The sequence below is a fragment of the Clarias gariepinus genome, chromosome 26 (genome assembly GCF_024256425.1).
Source record: "Clarias gariepinus isolate MV-2021 ecotype Netherlands chromosome 26, CGAR_prim_01v2, whole genome shotgun sequence".
Taxonomy (NCBI): Eukaryota; Metazoa; Chordata; class Actinopteri; order Siluriformes; family Clariidae; genus Clarias; species Clarias gariepinus.
Genome location: NC_071125.1, coordinates 16,773,875 through 16,793,397, shown reverse-complemented (window position 1 = coordinate 16,793,397; position 19,523 = coordinate 16,773,875). Strand labels below are relative to the sequence as shown.

Genomic DNA, 19,523 nt, shown 5'->3' with positions numbered 1-19,523 from the left:
CTGTATGATATACAAAACTAAAGTTTAAGGTTAAAGTTAACCTGACCTCGTTCTGAGCTGCACATATTAACATTGCTTCTAACTCATTTAAAAATGACCTCGATTGTAGTATTTTGAGCAAAAAGTGAGAAAAATATTGTCTAAATATTGTCACATGATCCACATTTTATTCTCATATCACTTAATACGAGAATGAGTAAGTTTACCATCCTGTGAAATAAGAATCATATTTATATTTTTGGTGCTTAGCCCAGATTAATGTTTTGTCTTCAGGGAATTGCTGTGTCCTGGGCTGTGGTGAGAACTACATGTCTGAAGAACATATTCAAACTTTTCCGGGCCTCTCTCTTGGGGTAAGAGCCTTTTTCTTTTCTTGTGTAACATTAGCACGTTTAATCACCTGCCTGTTTCAGAAGGTATATTGTGTCCTGTTACGTCTCTTACAGCAGTCAGATGAAGAAACACAAGTCTCAGGAGCTTCTACAGTGCCTGGATGATCCTCAGCAACCAGAATCATAGTACTTCTGGACAATCATGGATCTGTTCTGTAACTCTGTAACTGTAAAGAGGTAAATGATGATGATTGTTTTAAAAAAAAAAAGAAAAAATGTCTGTGCATATGTGTCTAGACATGCTGGATATATATATATATAGTTTTTTTTACTGTAAGTCCTGATGCATGACATCGGTGCATGCCTGTTTAGGGCCTACATGCACTTAAGGAGCAAAATAACAAAAGTTACTACTGTATATAAGCACTTCAGTATCACCATCTACTGTATCTGACTGTGATTTGGATTGTATAATTCTGCATTGTTGTTAATGTGACTGTTCACTTAGTGTGTGTGTGGTGAAAACCTGGACCACTGGTGTTTTCCTCTGGTGCGGCTTTTATGCTCCGAAGCTCCAGACGAGCAGCTTAGAAAAGCCGTGATTAAAATGGCAGACGATCTTGGTATGGACAAGTAACAATATATAATTGTAATGATAACTTTATCATTAAGTCAGTATTGTTTCATGATCTCTAATGTTTGGCTTTTTATCTGCAGCCTGCAGATGGCGAATGTTCACGGTGCATATCTGCTGCGTGGCGGCGCAATTGGAGCTGAGATCGTACGACTATTCCAGCTTCGATCTGTTTGGTTGTGAAAGGTATTTATTGCATATGTGCGTTTAACGTACATGGATGTGATAATTTACCTTTACTCATGACTAAGACGTAATTCTCTTTTCCACCCACTTGCCTTTCGAGAAATCAGGCATCAGGGAAGCTATCAAGCGATTCGAGGTTTATGAATATGTGCTGTTTTATGACCTCAGGGTTTGCTCAGCCAAGCTTCCAGGTCAGATTTTTTTATTTTATTTCCCATGTCAAATACAAGCAGGAATCATTGTATTAAGAACAAATTACTATGTCTGTCACAGGAGTACAAGCTCTTTCATGCTAGCATGCTAGCGAAGGAGGGACTTTCTGCGAAAAGCGCTTGAGTATTGTAAATGTATCGCTAGAGCAGTCATCACCTCGCCGTCCAGCATCACAGCAGTCTTATTGGAGCAGATTGTTCAAGTAAATGTGATAAAATCCTTCATGAATTTATAGTGGTGTCTGATTACCGACCCACTTTCCCTGTTTGTCTTAAAGTTTTCTAAACAGCTTCACTGAGGGAAGACAGAGAAACCTAAATGGCTGCTGAAACTTCGTCGGCTCCATCAGCAGGACAAAGTGCCTCCACCTCCAGGGTTCCACTTTGATCCAGACAGGTTTTCAGGCTTTCCATCATTTAAACGGCCTGAGAGTCCTGTGCTCCGGTCTTCTCCTGTACAGCTAAACAGCACACCACAGGGGAGGAGGTACATTACAATCCAGCTTTTGTACAAAAGGTGGTATGATTATTTCAGATGGTCTTTTTTTTTTTTGGATTAATTGATCAGAATGATTGTTGTCTATTTGTTTAATAGTGGCGTTTGCAGCACGGTACGTGGTGGGAGAGCTGCTGGGAGAAGGAGGCATGGGTTTGGTCTACGCTGGAGTGAGGAAGACAGAAAAATCTCTCCCACTAAACCCGTGCTAACCCGATTTCAGCCTGGAGAAACACACAGCCTGCCTCTGGAGGTCGCGTTGATGCAGATGGTGTCCATTCCACCTCGCTGGTGGAACCTGGTGGAGCTATTGCAATGGTTTAAGGTGTCTGTTTGCTTCATCTTGGTTCTGGAGCGACCCAGTCCTTACATGGACCTGCATGAGTTCTGCACTCGTATCAACAGCCCACTGTCTGAACCGCTGGCTTGACACATCACAAGTGCTTTGAAATTTGTGTCATTGGACAGATCCTTACACTGTTTACTAATTTCCTAACTAAGTTCCATCAGTTAAAAGCTGTTAGGAAGCACAACTGTTTTGTGGGGAAGTTCCTTTAACCAATATTTTCTAAGGAGGATATAGGAAATTTTATTTTATTTATTTCCTTAAGTAATTTAGTCTTACATTTAAACATATTACACTTGCATCCTGTCATATTTATATTTTTCAACAAACAAAACAGATGCCAGGTTTTTATACTTGAGTTATGATCAGACTTTATATCAATTCTGTTTTATTCTTTTGCTCATCTCAAACAGAATTCCCTAATATAACAAAGCTAATCTTTAAACACATTTTTCAAAAGAGGTTGTCAAAATCACTCTGATCATGTACTTTTCTTTTGATGCCTTTCAAAGACACGACACTCATCAACAATTATAGCTTGTGCATGATACACTTGCTATAATCTGATTCATATTCAGAGAAGTACATCATAACTCATCATCGTGATTAGGGAGACGTAACACTTTCCAATCACATTTCCTAGTTAGAAACTACAGAAATGATCTCTGAAAGTATAGTCTTACCTTCTTTACCCCTCAGACATTCATTGACCCCAAATAACACAGAATTCATGAAAATGGTAGATTTTAGTCTCTACATTAAACAAAAACATCTACACAGCAATTCACAGGCAAGTAATCTGTAAAACAATTACAGTAATAATTTTTTCATACATCTTGTAAACCAATAAAGTATTTTTGTTATACGCGTTTCAATATAATACATTTCGTAATAGTATTAGTTTTTGTTTAAAAAACTAGTCAACATTTAATATCCATAGTGTGGAAATTTCACAGCAGCAGCAAGTACAGTATGTGAGGTCCTTACGATACCAGGATAAGGCACTGAGAAGTTACATCTGCGTTGGTGCCATTGCAGGATGTCCTGAATAGTGGAATTTTGTCAAAGGAAAGCAGAGAGTACACTTAATAAGTGCCCTGCAGTGCCACCAAGGCAGACAGCACTTTTCTATTATTATTATTATTATTATTATTATTATTATTATTATTATATGAGACATGTGCTCCCTGAAAAGTGAGCGAAGCAAAAATCTTTGTTTTATCATTACATGGAAATGCTGCTTTGAGACAGTGACAATTGTTAAAAGCACTGTACAAATAAAATTTAATTGAATTGAAGTTAAAAGATCTTTAGGTCAAGACTCATTGGCAGTTATCACAAACGCTAGACTGGAGATGTGGCTGGCAAGGGTGGCACAACCAAATATTAGGTTTAGGGGCAATAACTTTTTCACATAGAGGTCGGCAGGTTTGGAATATTTTTCATTAATAAATGAAATCATCATTTAAATATTGTATTTCATGTCAGATTTCATCCAATATATTTAGAATTAACTAAATATTCTTACATTTCTTATGAATAATTGCCTTAACCTCATGCCATATAGATACAGTGTATTCCTTGTACTCGTCCCAAGTACAAATCCTCTAAAATAATACTTTAGTATACTTTTTGTTTTTAGCATAGTTTAGGTGAATTGCTGTGTGTTTGGTATAAACTAAAATTCACCATTTTCATGATTTATGTGTTATTTGGGGACCTTAAGTGTTTCAGGATTAAAAGAAAAAGTATTTCTAGGGAAAATGTTTGCTTAAAAATAATATACCTTATAAAATCTCTCTGTGTTTGTGAAAGTAGGAACTTTATGAGACTAACTAAAAATGCACGTTATACAACATTTTTTTTGCAAAATGTTTAGTGATGCTTGATTCAAAATACAAATCATCTAAAATAATGCTTAGTTTAAGGATAGTTTGTATTTTTAGCATAGTTCATGTGGATTTCTGTATAGTTGTTTAAGTACAGAAGCTAAAACCTACCATTTTCATGATTTTTGTGTTATTTGGGGTCAGTGAGTGTCTAAGGGGTGAAAAGGTAAGACTATACTTTCAGGGATCATTTCTATAGTTTCTAACTAGGAAATGTGATTGGAAAGTGTTACGTCTCTCTAATCACGATGATGAGTTATGATGTACTGTTCTGAGCATGAATCAGATTATAGCTTTGTGTTTCATGGATGAACTATAATTGTTGATGAGTGTTTTCTGTCTTTCGAAGACATCAGAAGAAAAGTGCATGATCAGAGTGATTTTATAAAAGAAATTTTTAAATCAAGTTTGAATCTTAGTTTTGTTTTCTCCATGGAATACTATTTAAAATAAGAGCAATAATTTCAGTAATTTGTTGTGAAATGTGATACTATTTTATGTGTAAAACTCTTCATTTATAAAGTTTGTTAAGTTAAAATAAAAGTGAGTAAGTGTATCATCTTTAATAGTCTGACTAAAGGTCTAACAAATTGTGAATAAAATGATTTTCAACTGGTTCCCCACACAAGAAAACACAAGACCGTGGTTATGCCTTAATGATGTCAGGTTTCATTTAAAATACTCACATTTATAGTTTTCATTTAACACATCCAGACAGTTCTTAATGAAATCTAAAAGAGAAATTTCCACAGGATCAGCAACTGGTATCCCTGCAAGGGCAACTATAGTACACTGTGAAATAAGTACTGTATACACTTAATTACATTTACATGGAAATCATCAGAAATTCCTACTTTTCCTAATTATGTTTGGTGTATGTGAACAGGTTGCTATTAAATATGTGGACAAATCTGTCTGCAGGGAGTACATCAGCAAGGTAAGTAGACCTACTTTACACTTCATATTTATATTTTCTAACAAACAAAAGGCAAGTTTTAATACTTCAGTTATTTTTAGATTTTATATCAATTCTGTCTTACTCATGTGCTCGTCTCAAACAGAATTTCTGAGCAAAACAAATCTTTAAACCCATTTTGCACAAAAAAGATGTCAAAATCACTCTGATCATGTACTTTTCTTTTGATGTCTTTCAAAGACACGACACTCATCAACAGTTATAGCTTATGCATAATACACTTGCTATAATCTGATTCATACTCAGAAAAGTACATCATAACTCATCATTGTGATTAGGGAGACGTAACACTTTCCAATCACATTTCCTAATTAGAAACTACAGAAATGATCCCTGAAAGTATAGTCTTACCTTCTTTACCCCTCAGACATTCATTGACCCCAAATAACACAGAATTCATGAAAATGGTAGATTTTAGCCTCTACATTAAACAAAAACACCTACACAGCAATTCACAGGCAAGTAATCTGTAAAACAATTACAGTAATAATTTTTCCATGCATCTTGTAAACTAAGTATAAATTGTAAAAAAAAGTATTTTTGTTATACGTGTTTCAATATAATACATTTCATAATACTGTAGTATTAGTTTTTGTTTAAAAAACTAGTCAACATTTAATTTCCATAATGTGGAAATTTCACAGCAGCAGCAAGTACAGTATCTGAGGTGCTTACGATACCAGGATAAGGCACAGAGAAGTTACATCTGCGTTGGTGCCATTGCAGGATGTCCTGAATAGTGGAATTTTGTCAAAGGAAAGCAGAGAGTACACTTAATAAGTGCCCTGCAGTTCCACCAAGGCAGGCAGCACTTTTCTATTATTATTATTATTATTATTATTATTATATGAGACATGTGCTCCCTGAAAAGTGAGCGAAGCAAAAATGTGTTTCATCATTACATGGAAATGCTGCTTTAAGACAGGGACAATTGTTAAAAGCACTGTACAAATAAAATTTAATTGAATTGAAATTAAAATATCCTTAGGTTAAGACTCATTGGCAGTTATTACAAACACTAGACTGGAGATGTGGCTGGCAAGGGTGGCACAACCAAGTATTAGGTTTAGGGGCAATAACTTTTTCACATAGAGGTCGGCAGGTTTGGAATATTTTTCATTAATAAATGAAATCATCATTTAAATATTGTATTTCATGTCAGATTTCATCCAATATATTTAGAATTAACTAAATATTCTTACATTTCATTCAGTTTTCTTATGAATAATTGCCTTAACCTCATGTCATATAGACACAGTGTATTCCTGGAAATGTAGTTGAGTAAAAGAACAAAATACTCGACCCAAGTACAAATCCTCTAAAACAATACTTTAGTATACTTTTTGTTTTTAGCATAGTTTAGGTGAATTGCTGTGTTTTGGTATAATCTAAAATTCACCCTTTTCATGATTTATGTGTTATTTGCGGACATTAAGTGTTTTAGGATTAAAAGAAAAAGTGTATTTCTAGGGAAAATGTTTACTAAAAGATATATAATCTTATAAAATCTCTCTGTGTTTGTAAAAATAAGAACTTTGTAAGACTAACTAAAAGTGCATGTTATACAACATTGTTTGGCAAAATCTTTAGTGATGCTTGATTCAAAGTACAAATCATCTAAAATAATGCTTAGATGCAGTAAGGATAGTTTGTATTTTTAGCATAGTTCATGTGGATTTCTGTATAGTTGTTTAAGTATAGAAGTTAAAACCTACCATTTTCATGATTTTTGTGTTATTCGAGGTCAGTGAGTGTCTGTGGGTGAAAAGGTAAGACTATACTTTCAGGGATCATTTCTATATCTGTTTCTAACTAGGAAATGTGATTGGAAAGTGTTACGTCTCCCTAATCACGATGATGAGTTATGATGTACTTTTCTAAGCATGAATCAGATTATAGCTTTGTGTTTCATGGATGAGCTATAATTGTTGATGAGTGTTCTCTGTCTTTAAAAGACATCAGAAGAAAAGTATGTGATCAGAGTGGTTTTATCTATTTTCTTTTAAAAACAAGTTTTTATAATAATAATTTTAATAGATTGTTATGGAATCTGATATTATTTCATGTGTAAAACTTCTCTATTTATGAAGTTTGTCGAGTTACAATAAAGATGAGCAAGTGTGTTATCTTTAACAGTCTGATTAAAGGTCTGACAAATTGTGAATAAATTGATTTTGTAGTTATGCCTTAATAATGTCAAGTTTCATTTGAAATATTCACATTTATAGTTTTCATTTAACACATCCAGACAGTTCTTAATGAAATCTAAAAGTAAAATTTCCACAGCATCAGCAACAGGTTATCCCTGCAAGGGGAACTAAAGTACACGGTGAATTAAGTACCTTGCAATGTCATTAACACATCGATTATGTTAGCAAAAAAAATGACAAATTAACCAATAAGAAGCTATCTTCATACTGTAGCATTGTCAATCTGTGATTTGTCAGAACTATGTCAAGAGAATCCAGGATTGAAGGATTAACAAATAGGATGAGGTTGCTGTTGTCCCGCCAACCAACTGTAAAGTCAGATGCCCTTCTACATCACTGTAAGTCCGTGGTTCTCAAAGTGTGGGGAATACAGACATGACAGGTGGGGTGCAATGAACGGGAGGAAATTAGTGGAAAATAATAGGAAAGTATCTATTCTAATTCATATGGAACTCCAAAGTGTTTTAAAATAAATAAATAGGACATGATGAAATAAATAACTCTATGAATAACTAAGACACATCTATTTAATATGAGAATGATATTGTGAAATACTGTAATGGAACATATTTTGAAAAAAAGCATATCATTGTTAAATATATTGCACTCTGCCATATAAATTTACTTATTATTATGAAATAATATTTTATGGTCATTATTTTTCCCAATAACAGAGATTATTGCAGAGGCATTTTATTTAATTCATGCTGTTTTTATTTTAAAATCTCCTTTTTTACAAAGGCCTATTTATTTCATAATGCGACTTTTCAGCAGAATGAGTCGTTCTGTCAATCAGCGTCAGTGGGTTGGACCTGCGCGCCTATTGGCTGATCCTTTAACATCGATTAGTTTCCCTGGATACCTGCTCCGCTGCTACAGCTAGCAATAATGTGCTAGGCAGTGGCGGACTGGCCGTCTGGTGAGCTCAGCTGTGCTGCCCCTAACGCTCTATTGTTTTACCCTTTTCTTTACTTTTACTGTATGTTTTGTATTATAACTTTTTGACGCTGAAAAAGGCTGATAAAGTTTTTGTGCTGAATGCTATTGTTGGCTCTGAACTCTTTTTTCCCCCACGCAAGTTTGTGTGCATGTAAATGTATTGTAATCCTACTCCATACGTGTTCTGAAACCACGCCCCCTTTTACTTTTAATTTACAGAGGGAGAGAGATGGATCCTTTCCCAATACAACAAAGAATGAATAATTGCCATGGATGAAAATTGTCAAAAAAGAAAAGGTGGAGCTGAAAATGTATGCGACAAGAAGAATAAGCTTTAAAAGCAGATGCTGTGAAAATCTTTAAATTAACAGATTATGCCTTTGGCGTGAGGGGAAATTAAAGTTCCGCAGGCTCTGACAGCTTTAACATTACGGTCAGGGACAGCGAGTCTGGATCCAGCAGCCTCAGGGTCAGGGATGATGATGACCAGCACCTCTCCCCTTCTATACCCGAGCCAAGTGAAAATCAACTGAACAGATAAACTTGAATAAAATCAGAGGCAGCATTAGCTCGGGCTAGTAAACTAATTACTCACTTTAATTATGATTGTAGACAATATTAATTCAAAATAAGGCTGAGAAAATATTATTTTGAAATAATATTGACTACAATAATAATTACTAGCATAAGCTGATGCTGCTACTGAGTTTATTCCAGATGACCTGTTCAGTTTGATTGGCATCATTTTCACTCTGGTAGAGAAGGGGAGATGTGTTGGTCATCATTAGCAGGCACTGGTTCATCATCACTGACAGCTTACACTGATGAGTGGTATATCTTACACTGACTGCATCAAGATGACACCGCCCCCCCCGACCTGCTAAAATATTGTTTTTATAGTTTTATATGTTGTTTGTCTTAATGTTCTTTCCTTTGTTTTACAAATATGACCCAATATACACTACCGTTCAAAAGTTTGGGGTCACTTGCAAATTTCCTTGTTTTTGTTTAGTGATTTATTTTCTACATTCTACAACAATACTGGGGATTTCAAAACTATAAAATAACACATATGGAATTAGGTAATTATGTAACAACAAAAACAACAGTTAGTTGTTATTTTACACAGAGGTCAGCCTTTCTGTAATAGTTCTTGCAAGAACAGTATTGTCAAGTGCATTTGCAAAATCCGTCAAGCACCATAATGAAACTGGCTCTCATAAAGACCATCCCAGGAGGGTGAGACCAGAACCTACCTCTGCCACAGACGAGAAGTTCATTTAGAGTTATCAGCCTGAAAAATTACCAATTAACAGCAACTCAGATTAGAGGCGTTATAAAATCTTTACAGAGCGTAAGTGGCAGACAAATCTCAATATCAACTGTTTAAAGGAAATTAATGCATTTTTGGACGCCTTCAGCATTCCTTTACAATGTAGAAAAAAATAAAAATCAGGAACGATCATGAAGTTAGAAAGTGACCCCAAACTTTTGAACTGTAGTGTATGTTCAGTAATACTTCAAATAATATGCTTAAAAAGCTTTTTTTTTTCTGTATTGCGTTATATTTTTATACTAGTAAGTTGTGTGCTAAGTCAAAAGTCATGGAAGATGGCCGACTGGTGTCAACTTCATCAGTTCTGCTTATTTTAGCAGATCAGATAGAGAGGGATAATTTACCAGTAAACACTGCACTGCCACCTACTGCATATAATACGTATTGCACCAAATCGATACTTCATGCGCTATTTATCATATACAGTATATGATATCAACAGCCCACTGTCTGAACCGCTGGCTTGACACATCAAAAGTGCTTCAAAATTTGTCATTGGACAGATCCTTACACTGTTTACTAATTTCCTAACTAAGTTCCATCAGTTAAAAGCTGTTAGGAAGCACAACTGTTTTGTGGGGAAGTTCCTTTAACCAATATTTCTTAAGTAGGATATAGGAAATTTTATTTCCTTTATTTCCTTTAGTAATTTAGTCATACATTTAAACATATTACACTTGCATCCTGTCATATTTTTATTTTTTAAGAAACAAAACAGATGCCAGGTTTCAGTATTTCAGTTATCAGATTTTATAGAAATTCTGTTTTATTTCTGTGCTCATTTCAAACAGAATTTCTGAATAAAACAAAGCTAATCTTCAGACCCATTTTTTGTCCCAAGTTGTCAAAATCACTCTGATCATGTACTTTTCTTTTGATGTCTTTCAAAGACCTAACACTCATCAACAATTATAGCTTATGCATAATACACTCACTATAATCTGATTCATACTCAGAAAAGTACATCATAACTCATCATTGTGATTAGGGAGACGTAACACTTTCCAACCACATTTCCTAGTTAGAAACTACAGAAATGATCCCTGAAAGTATAGTCTTACCTTCTTCCTTCCTCAGACACTCATTGACCCCAAATAACACAGAATTCATGAAAATGGTAGATTTTAGTCTCTACATTAAAACACCTACACAGCAATTCACAGGCAAGTAATCTGTAAAACAATTACAGTAATAATTTTTTCATACATCTCGTAAACCAATAAAGTATTTTTGTTATACGCTTTTCAATATAATACTTTTCGTAATAGTATTAGTTTTTGTTTAAAAAAACTATTCAACATACAATTTTCATAGTTTGGAAATTTCACAGCAGCAGCAAGTACAGTATCTGAGGTGCTTACGATACCAGGATAAGGCACAAAGAAGTTACATCTGTGTTGGTGCCATTGCAGGATGTCCTGAATAGTGGAATTTTGTCAAAGGAAAGCAGAGAGTACACTTAATAAGTGCCCTGCAGTGCCACCAAGGCAGACATCACTTTTCTATTATTATTATTATTATTATTATTATTACTACTATTATTATTATATGAGACATTTGCTCCCTGAAAAGTGAGCAAAGCAAAAATCTCTGTTTCATCTTTACATGGAAATGCTGCTTTGAGACAGTGACAATTGTTAAAAGCACTGTTTAAATAAAATTGAATTTAATTGAAATTAAAATATCTTTAGGTCAAGACTCATTGGCAGTTATTACAAACGCTAGACTGGAGATGTGGCTGGCAAGGGTGGCACAACCAAGTATTAGGTTTAGGGGCAATTACTTTTTCACATAGAGGTCGGCAGGTTTGGAATATTTTTCATTAATAAATGAAATCATCATTTAAATATTGTATTTCATGTCAGATTTCATCCAATATATTTAGAATTAACTAAATATTCTTACATTTCATTTAGTTTTCTTATGAATAATTGCCTTAACCTCATGCCATATAGACACAGTGTATTCCTGGAAATGCAGTTGAGTAAAAGTACGAAATACTCGTCCCAAGTACAAATCCTCTAAAACAATACTTTAGTATACTTTTTGTTTTTAGCATAGTTTAGGTGAATTGCTGTGTTTTGGTATAATCAGAAAATTCACCATTTTCATGATTTCTGTGTTATTTAGGGTCCTTAAGTGTCAGGATTAAAAGAAAAAGTGTATTTCTAGGGAAAATATTTACCGAAAGATATGTAATCTTATAAAATCTCTCTGTGTTTGTGACAGTAGGAACTTTGTGGGACCAACAAAAGTGCACGCTATACAACATTGTTTTGCAAAATCTTTAGTGATGCTTGATTCAAAATACAAATCATCTAAAATAATGCTTAGATGCAGTAAGGATAGTTTGTATTTTTAGCATAGTTCATGTGGATTTCTGTATAGTTGTTTAAGTATAGAAGCTAAAACCTACCATTTTCATGATTTTTGTGTTATTTGGGGTCAGTGAGTGTCTGAGGGGTGAAAAGGTAAGACTATACTTTCAGGGATCATTTCTATAGTTTCTAACTAGGAAATGTGATTGGAAAGTGTTACGTCTCCCTAATCACGATGATGAGTTATGATGTACTGTTCTGAGCATGAATCAGATTATAGCTTTGTGTTTCATGGATGAGCTATAATTGTTGATGAGTGTTCTCTGTCTTTTGAAGACATCAGAAGAAAAGTACATGATCAGAGTGATTTTATGAAAGAAAGTTTTAAATCAAGTTTGAATCTTAGTTTTTTTTTCTATATGAAATACTATTTAAAACAAGCGCAATAATTTCAGTAGTTTGTGACAAAATTTGGTACTTTTTCAAGTGCAAAACTCCCCGTTTATGAAGTTTGTTGAGTAAAAATAAAGATAAGCAAGTGTGGCATTTTTAATAGTCTGAGTAAAAGTTTGACAAATTATGTAATTAAATTGGTTTTCAACTGGTTTCCTACACAAGAAAACACAAGATGGTGGTTATGCCTTAAGGATGTCAGGTTTTATTTAAAATACTCACATTTATAGTTTTCATTTAACACATCCAGACAGTTCTTAATGAAATCTAAAAGTGAAATTTCCACAGCATCAGCAACTGGTTATCCCTGCAAGGGGAACTAACACATCCATTATTTTTCTATTATTATTATTATTATTATATACAAAGAAATGCCTTCACATCAAAGCTCGTTGCCAGTTATCATGAATGCCTGGTTACAGTTCTTGGGGGGCAGGGGACAACCCTTCCTACTTTTGACATAGAGACAGGTTTGGCCATTTGTTCATTAATAAATCAAATCATCATTTAAAACCATATTTGGTATTTAATCAGATTATCTATGTGTATGGTGGCACGGTGGTTTAGTGGTTAACATTGTCATCTTGCACCTCCAGGGTCGAAGGTTCAATTTCCATGTTGAGTCTGAGTGCATGGAGTTTGCGGTTTCTTTCCATAATCCAAAGACATGCAGATTAGGCTGACTGGCATTCCCAAATTGCCTGTAGTGTGTAAATGAGCCTGTGAATGTGTGTACTGTATGTGTGTGCCCTGCGGTAATTTGGCACCCTGTCTAGAGTGTACCCCGCATTGTGCTATGTCTCTTGGTAAAAGCTCCAGGCTCCCTGCGACCCTGTATACAGGACAAGGCAGTATAGATGATAAGTGAATGAGTAATGTTTGTGCATTCATCCTCCTGTCAGGAGCTTATAATCTCCCTGGACAACAATCGAATCACTCTTTCAGTTACCTTGAGGTAACTCTGGACAATCAACTGTCATTTTTCTAACATGTTGCTAATGTTACTTGTTCTTGACATTTTTTTCTTTACCATGTTAGAAGAATTTCTCCATTTCCTTTAGAAGTATAATAGTGGCAAAATTTCCCAAAGAAAAATTGCATGTTGAATTACAAATTACATTTGCTCACCTTCATTTTAACTCAACTAACTTGAGTTAAACACCTGAAATAGTATCAGATTTTACAACAAACTATTGAAATTAATGTGCTTGTCTCAAACAGTATTTCTTGAAGAAAACAAAGCTAATATTCAAACTTGTTTTTAAAAGAAAATTGACAAAATCACTCTGATCATGTACCGTCCAAATCGTTCTACTGATGATGCCATCTCTCATCTCCTCCACACATCACTTACTCACTTGGACACTAGAAGGGGGAATTACGTTAAAATGCTCTTCATCGACTACAGCTCTAGATTTAATACCATAATTTCCTCCACACTCATCACCAAGCTGGAGCACCTGGGACTTAGCTCATCTCTGTGTCAGTGGATCTCTAATTTTCTAACTGGCAGACCACAGGCAGTAAAGATGGGCGGACATGTCTCAGCCTCCATTACTCTCAGCACTGGAGCGCCCAGGAGTGTGTTCTGAGCCCCCTGCTCTACTCTTTGTACACATATGACTAGCTCCACCACCATCATGGCCTACCTGAAGGAGATTAGGAATCTGGAGAACTAGTGCCAAAGGAACAACCACCTTCTAAACGTCAGTAAGACAAAGAAGTTGATAGTGGACTTCAGCACTAAGCAGGAAAGGAACTACCAGACCCCCTTCTGCAACGAGAGCCCAGTGGAGAGAGTGGAAAGCTTCAAATACCTCTGTTTTCCCATCACACAGGACCTGTCATGGTCCTGTCACATCAACACCATGACGAGCTCTACAGTGGGTGGTGCGATCAGCAGAGCGCATCATCCGCACCGAGCTCCTCGACCTGCACTCGATCTACAGCAGCTGGTGCTGGACCAAGGTCAGGAAGATCGTGAAGGACCTCAACCGACTGTTCTTTCTGTTGAGGTCAGGAAAGCGATTCCGCTCCCTGAAGGCCAACACAGAGAGACTGAGGAGGAGCTTCTTCCCGCAGGTGATATGGTCTCTTAATCAGTACACCACACAGTACTGACTCACACTGACTTTTACACTCACTCTGGACATTCTGGACATTCACTTACAATAGTGGCCACTGCACATCTACACTTCGTGGTCATTAGTTAAATCCCTCTATCACAAGCCACTTTAAATAAATCACTTTAAGCATATTTGCACTGCACAAGACACTTTAAATATGTGGATTGCACAAACCTGGACATTACCATTTTCTTTTTACCATTAATTTCATTCCACAAAAATGACATAAATCCATACCTACTTTGTACAGCTGTTTTATTTTTGTTCTATTTTTCTTCATATATTTTCTATATTGTGTATTTTTGTTGTACAGCTATTTTATTTAAACTTATTGTATTTTTTTATATTTATTTCTTATTTATAGTCTTTTATTTTAAGGTCGCGAGCAGTTGTCTAAGCATTTCACTGCATATCGTACTCTGTATGACTGTGTATGTGACAAATAAACACAGAGAACACTCATCAGCAATTAAAGCTCATCCATGAAACACAAAGCTATAATCTGATTTTGCAATTAAATTTGATCTTAATGTAAAAATAACCCTTACAGCATTTACAGTGCTTGAAATGAAATTTTTGGCAATGCAATTTATTGTGGTTGTATATTTCAAATGAAAATGTAATTCAGACATTTAAAATTTTATGCAAAATGTTGACCTCACTAAATTGCTGTTGAAAAATATTTTCAAGTGTTAAAAACGCTATCTTCATTATTTTTCAACCATACAAATTTAGGTTGATGAAATTCAGGTAATAAAATCATGAATAAAGAAGATTGTTGGCTACATACCATCCAAAAACAACAAGAAAACCAAATTGGACAGAAGAGCAGTGTTTACTTTTAGCTTTATGTTCAGTGTTTGGAGAATATTTCTTCTTTCCGCCAATTTGTCCTCTGCTATAGAAACTCTGAAGCCTCTTAAAAGTCCTCCTCTCTACTCTTAGGAATTTTTACCTTGGTAAAAAAGAGATTTTTTGTAATGTTTCATTTTTATCTTTACTATGATTTGATTTAAAATTTAAGGGGGAATGTCATAATTCTTAGAATTTTCTTAGAATTTCGTTACTAGGACCAACTTTTAGGCTTAAGAAGTTTTGTGAATATGGGCCCTGACTGCCATCTCTACTCTGTTTTTCTACGTATTTTACAGCATGTGTACCAGCACTTCCCAAGAATTATGTGTTGAATTTGTGATTAAACACGGTATTTCACTGTAATACTGCCATGTCCGAAGTGAGACCAGGCCGAGTTGGCTTCACTTTCTAAAAAAAAAAAGACAAATTAACCAATAAGAAGCTATCTTCGCAGCATTGGCAATCTGTGATTTGTCAGAACTACGTCAAGCGAATCCAGGATTGAAGGATTAACAAATAGGATGAGGCTGCTGTCCTCCCGCCAACCAACTGTAAAGTCAGATGCCCTTCCACATCACTGTAAGCAAACATTAGAAAGTGCAATAAGTGCGGGTAGAGATTTCAAATTTTTGGTAAAATAAATAAACTTTTTTTTTTTTAACTAAACTACTACTAGAGCAGCAACTAAATATTAAAAACATGACCTGAACACATACATGAGAAAAAAAGGGATTCAGACTTTCGGTGAGGAACATGATGTCCACACAGAGTGGCTAGCTCTTACTGCTAAACTGCAGCTGGTGTTTTGATGGCTGTGATGCTTATATCGCTTTTTCTGTCTTTCTTGTCTAGATTAGTTACATATGTTAACTTCCTGTAGTGTTAATTTTATTGCAATTGACTAAACACAGAAAATATAAAGTATTGAATTACCATAAATATAGGAATATAATCCATGTTTATATAATATAGTTTATAAGTTGTGTGTTTAATACATGTAGTCTACTGAATATTTTGATAAGAATGTACATTTAGTGTAAATCAGTGCATGCAACATTTTATGTAAAATTATTCCAGATATTTTGGAAGTTTATATGGCTGTCTAAGCGGCAACATATGATATACAAAACGAAAGTTTAAGGTTAAGGTTAACCTGACCTCGTTCTGAGCTGCACATATTAACATTGCTTCTAACTAATTTAGAAATGACCTCGATTGTAGTATTTTGAGCAAAAAGTGAGAAAGATATTGTCTAAATATTGTCACATGATCCACATTTTATTCTCATATCACTTAATACGAGAATGAGTAAGTTTACCATCATGTGAAATAAGAATCATATTTATATTTTTGGTGCTTAGCCCAGACTAATGTTTTGTCTTCAGGGAATTGCCGTGTCCTGGGCTGTGGTGAGAACTACATGTCTGAAGAACATATTTAAACTTTTCCGGCCTCTCTCTTGGGGTAAGAGCCTTTTTCTTTTCTTGTGTAACATTAGCACGTTTAATCACCTGCCTGTTTCAGAAGTTATATTGTGTCCTGTTACGTCTCTTACAGCAGTCAGATGAAGAAACACAAGTCTCAGGAGCTTCTACAGTGCCTGGATGAACCTCAGCAACCAGAATCGTATTTCTTCTGGAAAATCATGGATCTGTTCTGTAACTCTGTACCTGTAAAGATGTAAATGATGATGATTGTTTGCTGGATATATATATATATATATATATATATATATATATATATTTTTTTTTACTGTAAGTCCTGATGCATGACATCGGTGCATGCCTGTTTAGGGCCTACATACACTTAAGGAGCAAAATAACAAAAGTTACTACTGTATATTAGCACTTCAGCATCACCATCTACTGTATCTGACTGTGATTTGGATTGTATAATTCTGCATTGTTGTTAATGTGACTGTTCTCACTGTGTGTGGTGAGAACCTGGAACACTGGTGTTTTCCTCTGGTGCAGCTTTTATGCTCCGAAGCTCCAGACGAGCAGCTTAGAAAAGCCATTATCAAAATGGCAGATGATCTTGGTATGGACAAGTTACAATATATATTTGTAATGATAACTTCATCATCAAATCAGGATTGTTTCATGATCTCTAATGTTTGGCTTTTTATCTGCAGCCTGCAGATGGCGAATGTTCACGGTGCATATCTGCTGCGTGGCGGCGCAATTGGAGCTGAGATCATACGACTATTCCAGCTTTGATCTGTTTGGTTGTGAAAGGTATTTATTGCGTATGTGCGTTTACCGTACATGGATGTGATAATTTGCTTTTACTCATGACTAAGACGTAATTCTCTTTTCCACCCACTTGCCTTTCAAGAAATCAGGCATCAGGGAAGCTATCGAGCGATCCGAGGTTTATGAATATGTGCTGTTTCATGACCTCAGGGTTTGCTTAGCCAAGCTTCCAGGTCAGATTTTTTAAATATTTTTTTCCCATGTCAAATATAAGCAGGAATCATTGTATTAAGAACAAATTACTATGTCTGTCACAGGAGTACAAGCTCTTTCATGCTAGCATGCTAGCCAAGGAGGGACTTTCTGCTCAAGCGCTTGAGTATTGTAAATGTATCGCTAGAGCAGTCATCACCTCGCCGTCCAGCATCACAGCGGTCTTGATGGAGCAGATTGTTCAAGTAAATGTGATAAAATCCTTCATGAATTTATAGTGGTGTCTGATTACCGACCCACTTTCCCTGTTTGTCTTAAAGTTTTCTAAACAGCTTCACTGAGGGAAGACAGAGAAACCTAAATGGCTGCTGAAACTTCGTCGGCTCCATCAGCAGGACAAAGTGCCTCCACCTCCAGGGTTCCACTTTGATCCAGACAGGTTTTCAGGCTTTCCATCATTTAAACGGCCTGAGAGTCCTGTGCTCCGGTCTTCTCCTGTACAGCTAAACAGCACACCACAGGGGAGGGGGTACATTACAATCCAGCTTTTGTACAAATGGTGGTGTGATTATTTCAGATGCTTTTTTTTTTTTTTTTTTTAGTTTAATTCATCAGAATGATTGTTGTCTATTTGTTTAATAGTGGCGTTTGCAGCACGGTACGTGGTGGGAGAGCTGCTGGGAGAAGGAGGCATGGGTTCGGTCTATGCTGAAGTGAGGAAGGCAGAAAAATCGGTAAGTTGCGTGTACATATACACTTAATTACATTTACATGGAAATCATCAGGAAATCCTACTTTTCCTAATTATGTTTGATGTATGTGAACAGGTTGTTATTAAATATGTGGACAAATCTGTCTGCAGGGAGTACATCAGCAAGGTAAGTAGACCTACTCCACACGTCACAATCAGGTCTCAGAAACCTCTCCCACTAAATCCGTGCTAACCCGATTTCAGCCTGGAGAAACACACAGCCTGCCTCTGGAGGTCGCGTTGATGCAGATGGTGTCCATTCCACCTCGCTGTGAGAACCTGGTGGAGCTATTGCAATGGTTTAAGGTGTCTGTTTGCTTCATCTTGGTTCTGGAGCGACCCAGTCCTTACATGGACCTGCATGAGTTCTGCACTCGTATCAACAGCCCACTGTCTGAACCGCTGGTTTGACACATCACAAGTGCTTCGAAATTTGTGTCATTGGACAGATCCTTACACTGTTTACTAATTTCCTAACTAAGTTCCATCAGTTAAAAGCTGTTAGGAAGCACAACTGTTTTGTGGGGAAGTTCCTTTAACCAATATTTTCTAAGTAGGATATAGGAAATTTTATTTTCTTTAGTAATTTAGTCTTACATTTAAACATATTACACTTGCATCCTGTCATATTTACATTTTCTAACAAACAAAACAGATGTCAAATTTTAATACTTCAGTTATCAGATTTCATATCAATTTTGTTTTATTCTTTTGCTTATCTCAAGCAAAATTTCTGAACAAAACAAAGCTAATCTTCAAACTCATTTTTCAAAAGAAGTTGTCAAAATCACTCTGATCATGTACTTTTCTTTTGATGTCTTTCAAAGACATGATGCTCATCAACAACTATAACTTATGTATAACACACTCACTATAATTTGATTCATACTCAGAAAAGAGGTGAGACATAACACTTTCCAATCACATTTCCTAGTTAGAAACTTTAGAAATGATCCCTGAAAATATAGTCTTACCTTCTTCTTCCCTCAGACAATCATTGACCCCAAATAACACAGAATTCATGAAAATGGTAGATGTTAGCCTCTACATTAAACA

At 35.5% G+C, this 19,523-nt stretch overlaps 6 non-coding genes and 1 pseudogene across 6 annotated transcripts; 3 read left to right on the top strand and 4 right to left on the bottom strand.

Moving 5' to 3' along the window:
* Window positions 1–2,677: 2,677 nt before the first annotated feature.
* Window positions 2,678–2,887, bottom strand: LOC128514592 (small nucleolar RNA U3). The gene has a single exon (XR_008356541.1). It is a non-coding gene; the product is annotated as a small nucleolar RNA U3 (small nucleolar RNA).
* A 1,376-nt stretch (window positions 2,888–4,263) lies between these two features.
* Window positions 4,264–4,476, top strand: LOC128514587 (small nucleolar RNA U3). Its single transcript, XR_008356537.1, has one exon. It is a non-coding gene; the product is annotated as a small nucleolar RNA U3 (small nucleolar RNA).
* Window positions 4,477–5,210: 734 nt separating this feature from the next.
* Window positions 5,211–5,420, bottom strand: LOC128514510 (small nucleolar RNA U3). Its single transcript, XR_008356468.1, has one exon. It is a non-coding gene; the product is annotated as a small nucleolar RNA U3 (small nucleolar RNA).
* A 1,422-nt stretch (window positions 5,421–6,842) lies between these two features.
* Window positions 6,843–7,058, top strand: LOC128514516 (small nucleolar RNA U3). Its single transcript, XR_008356474.1, has one exon. It is a non-coding gene; the product is annotated as a small nucleolar RNA U3 (small nucleolar RNA).
* Window positions 7,059–10,405: 3,347 nt separating this feature from the next.
* LOC128514509 (small nucleolar RNA U3) lies at window positions 10,406–10,615 on the bottom strand. The gene has a single exon (XR_008356467.1). It is a non-coding gene; the product is annotated as a small nucleolar RNA U3 (small nucleolar RNA).
* A 1,414-nt stretch (window positions 10,616–12,029) lies between these two features.
* On the top strand, window positions 12,030–12,242 carry LOC128514567 (small nucleolar RNA U3). The gene has a single exon (XR_008356518.1). It is a non-coding gene; the product is annotated as a small nucleolar RNA U3 (small nucleolar RNA).
* Window positions 12,243–19,258: 7,016 nt separating this feature from the next.
* Window positions 19,259–19,439, bottom strand: LOC128514555 (uncharacterized; annotated as a pseudogene).
* Window positions 19,440–19,523: the final 84 nt, after the last annotated feature.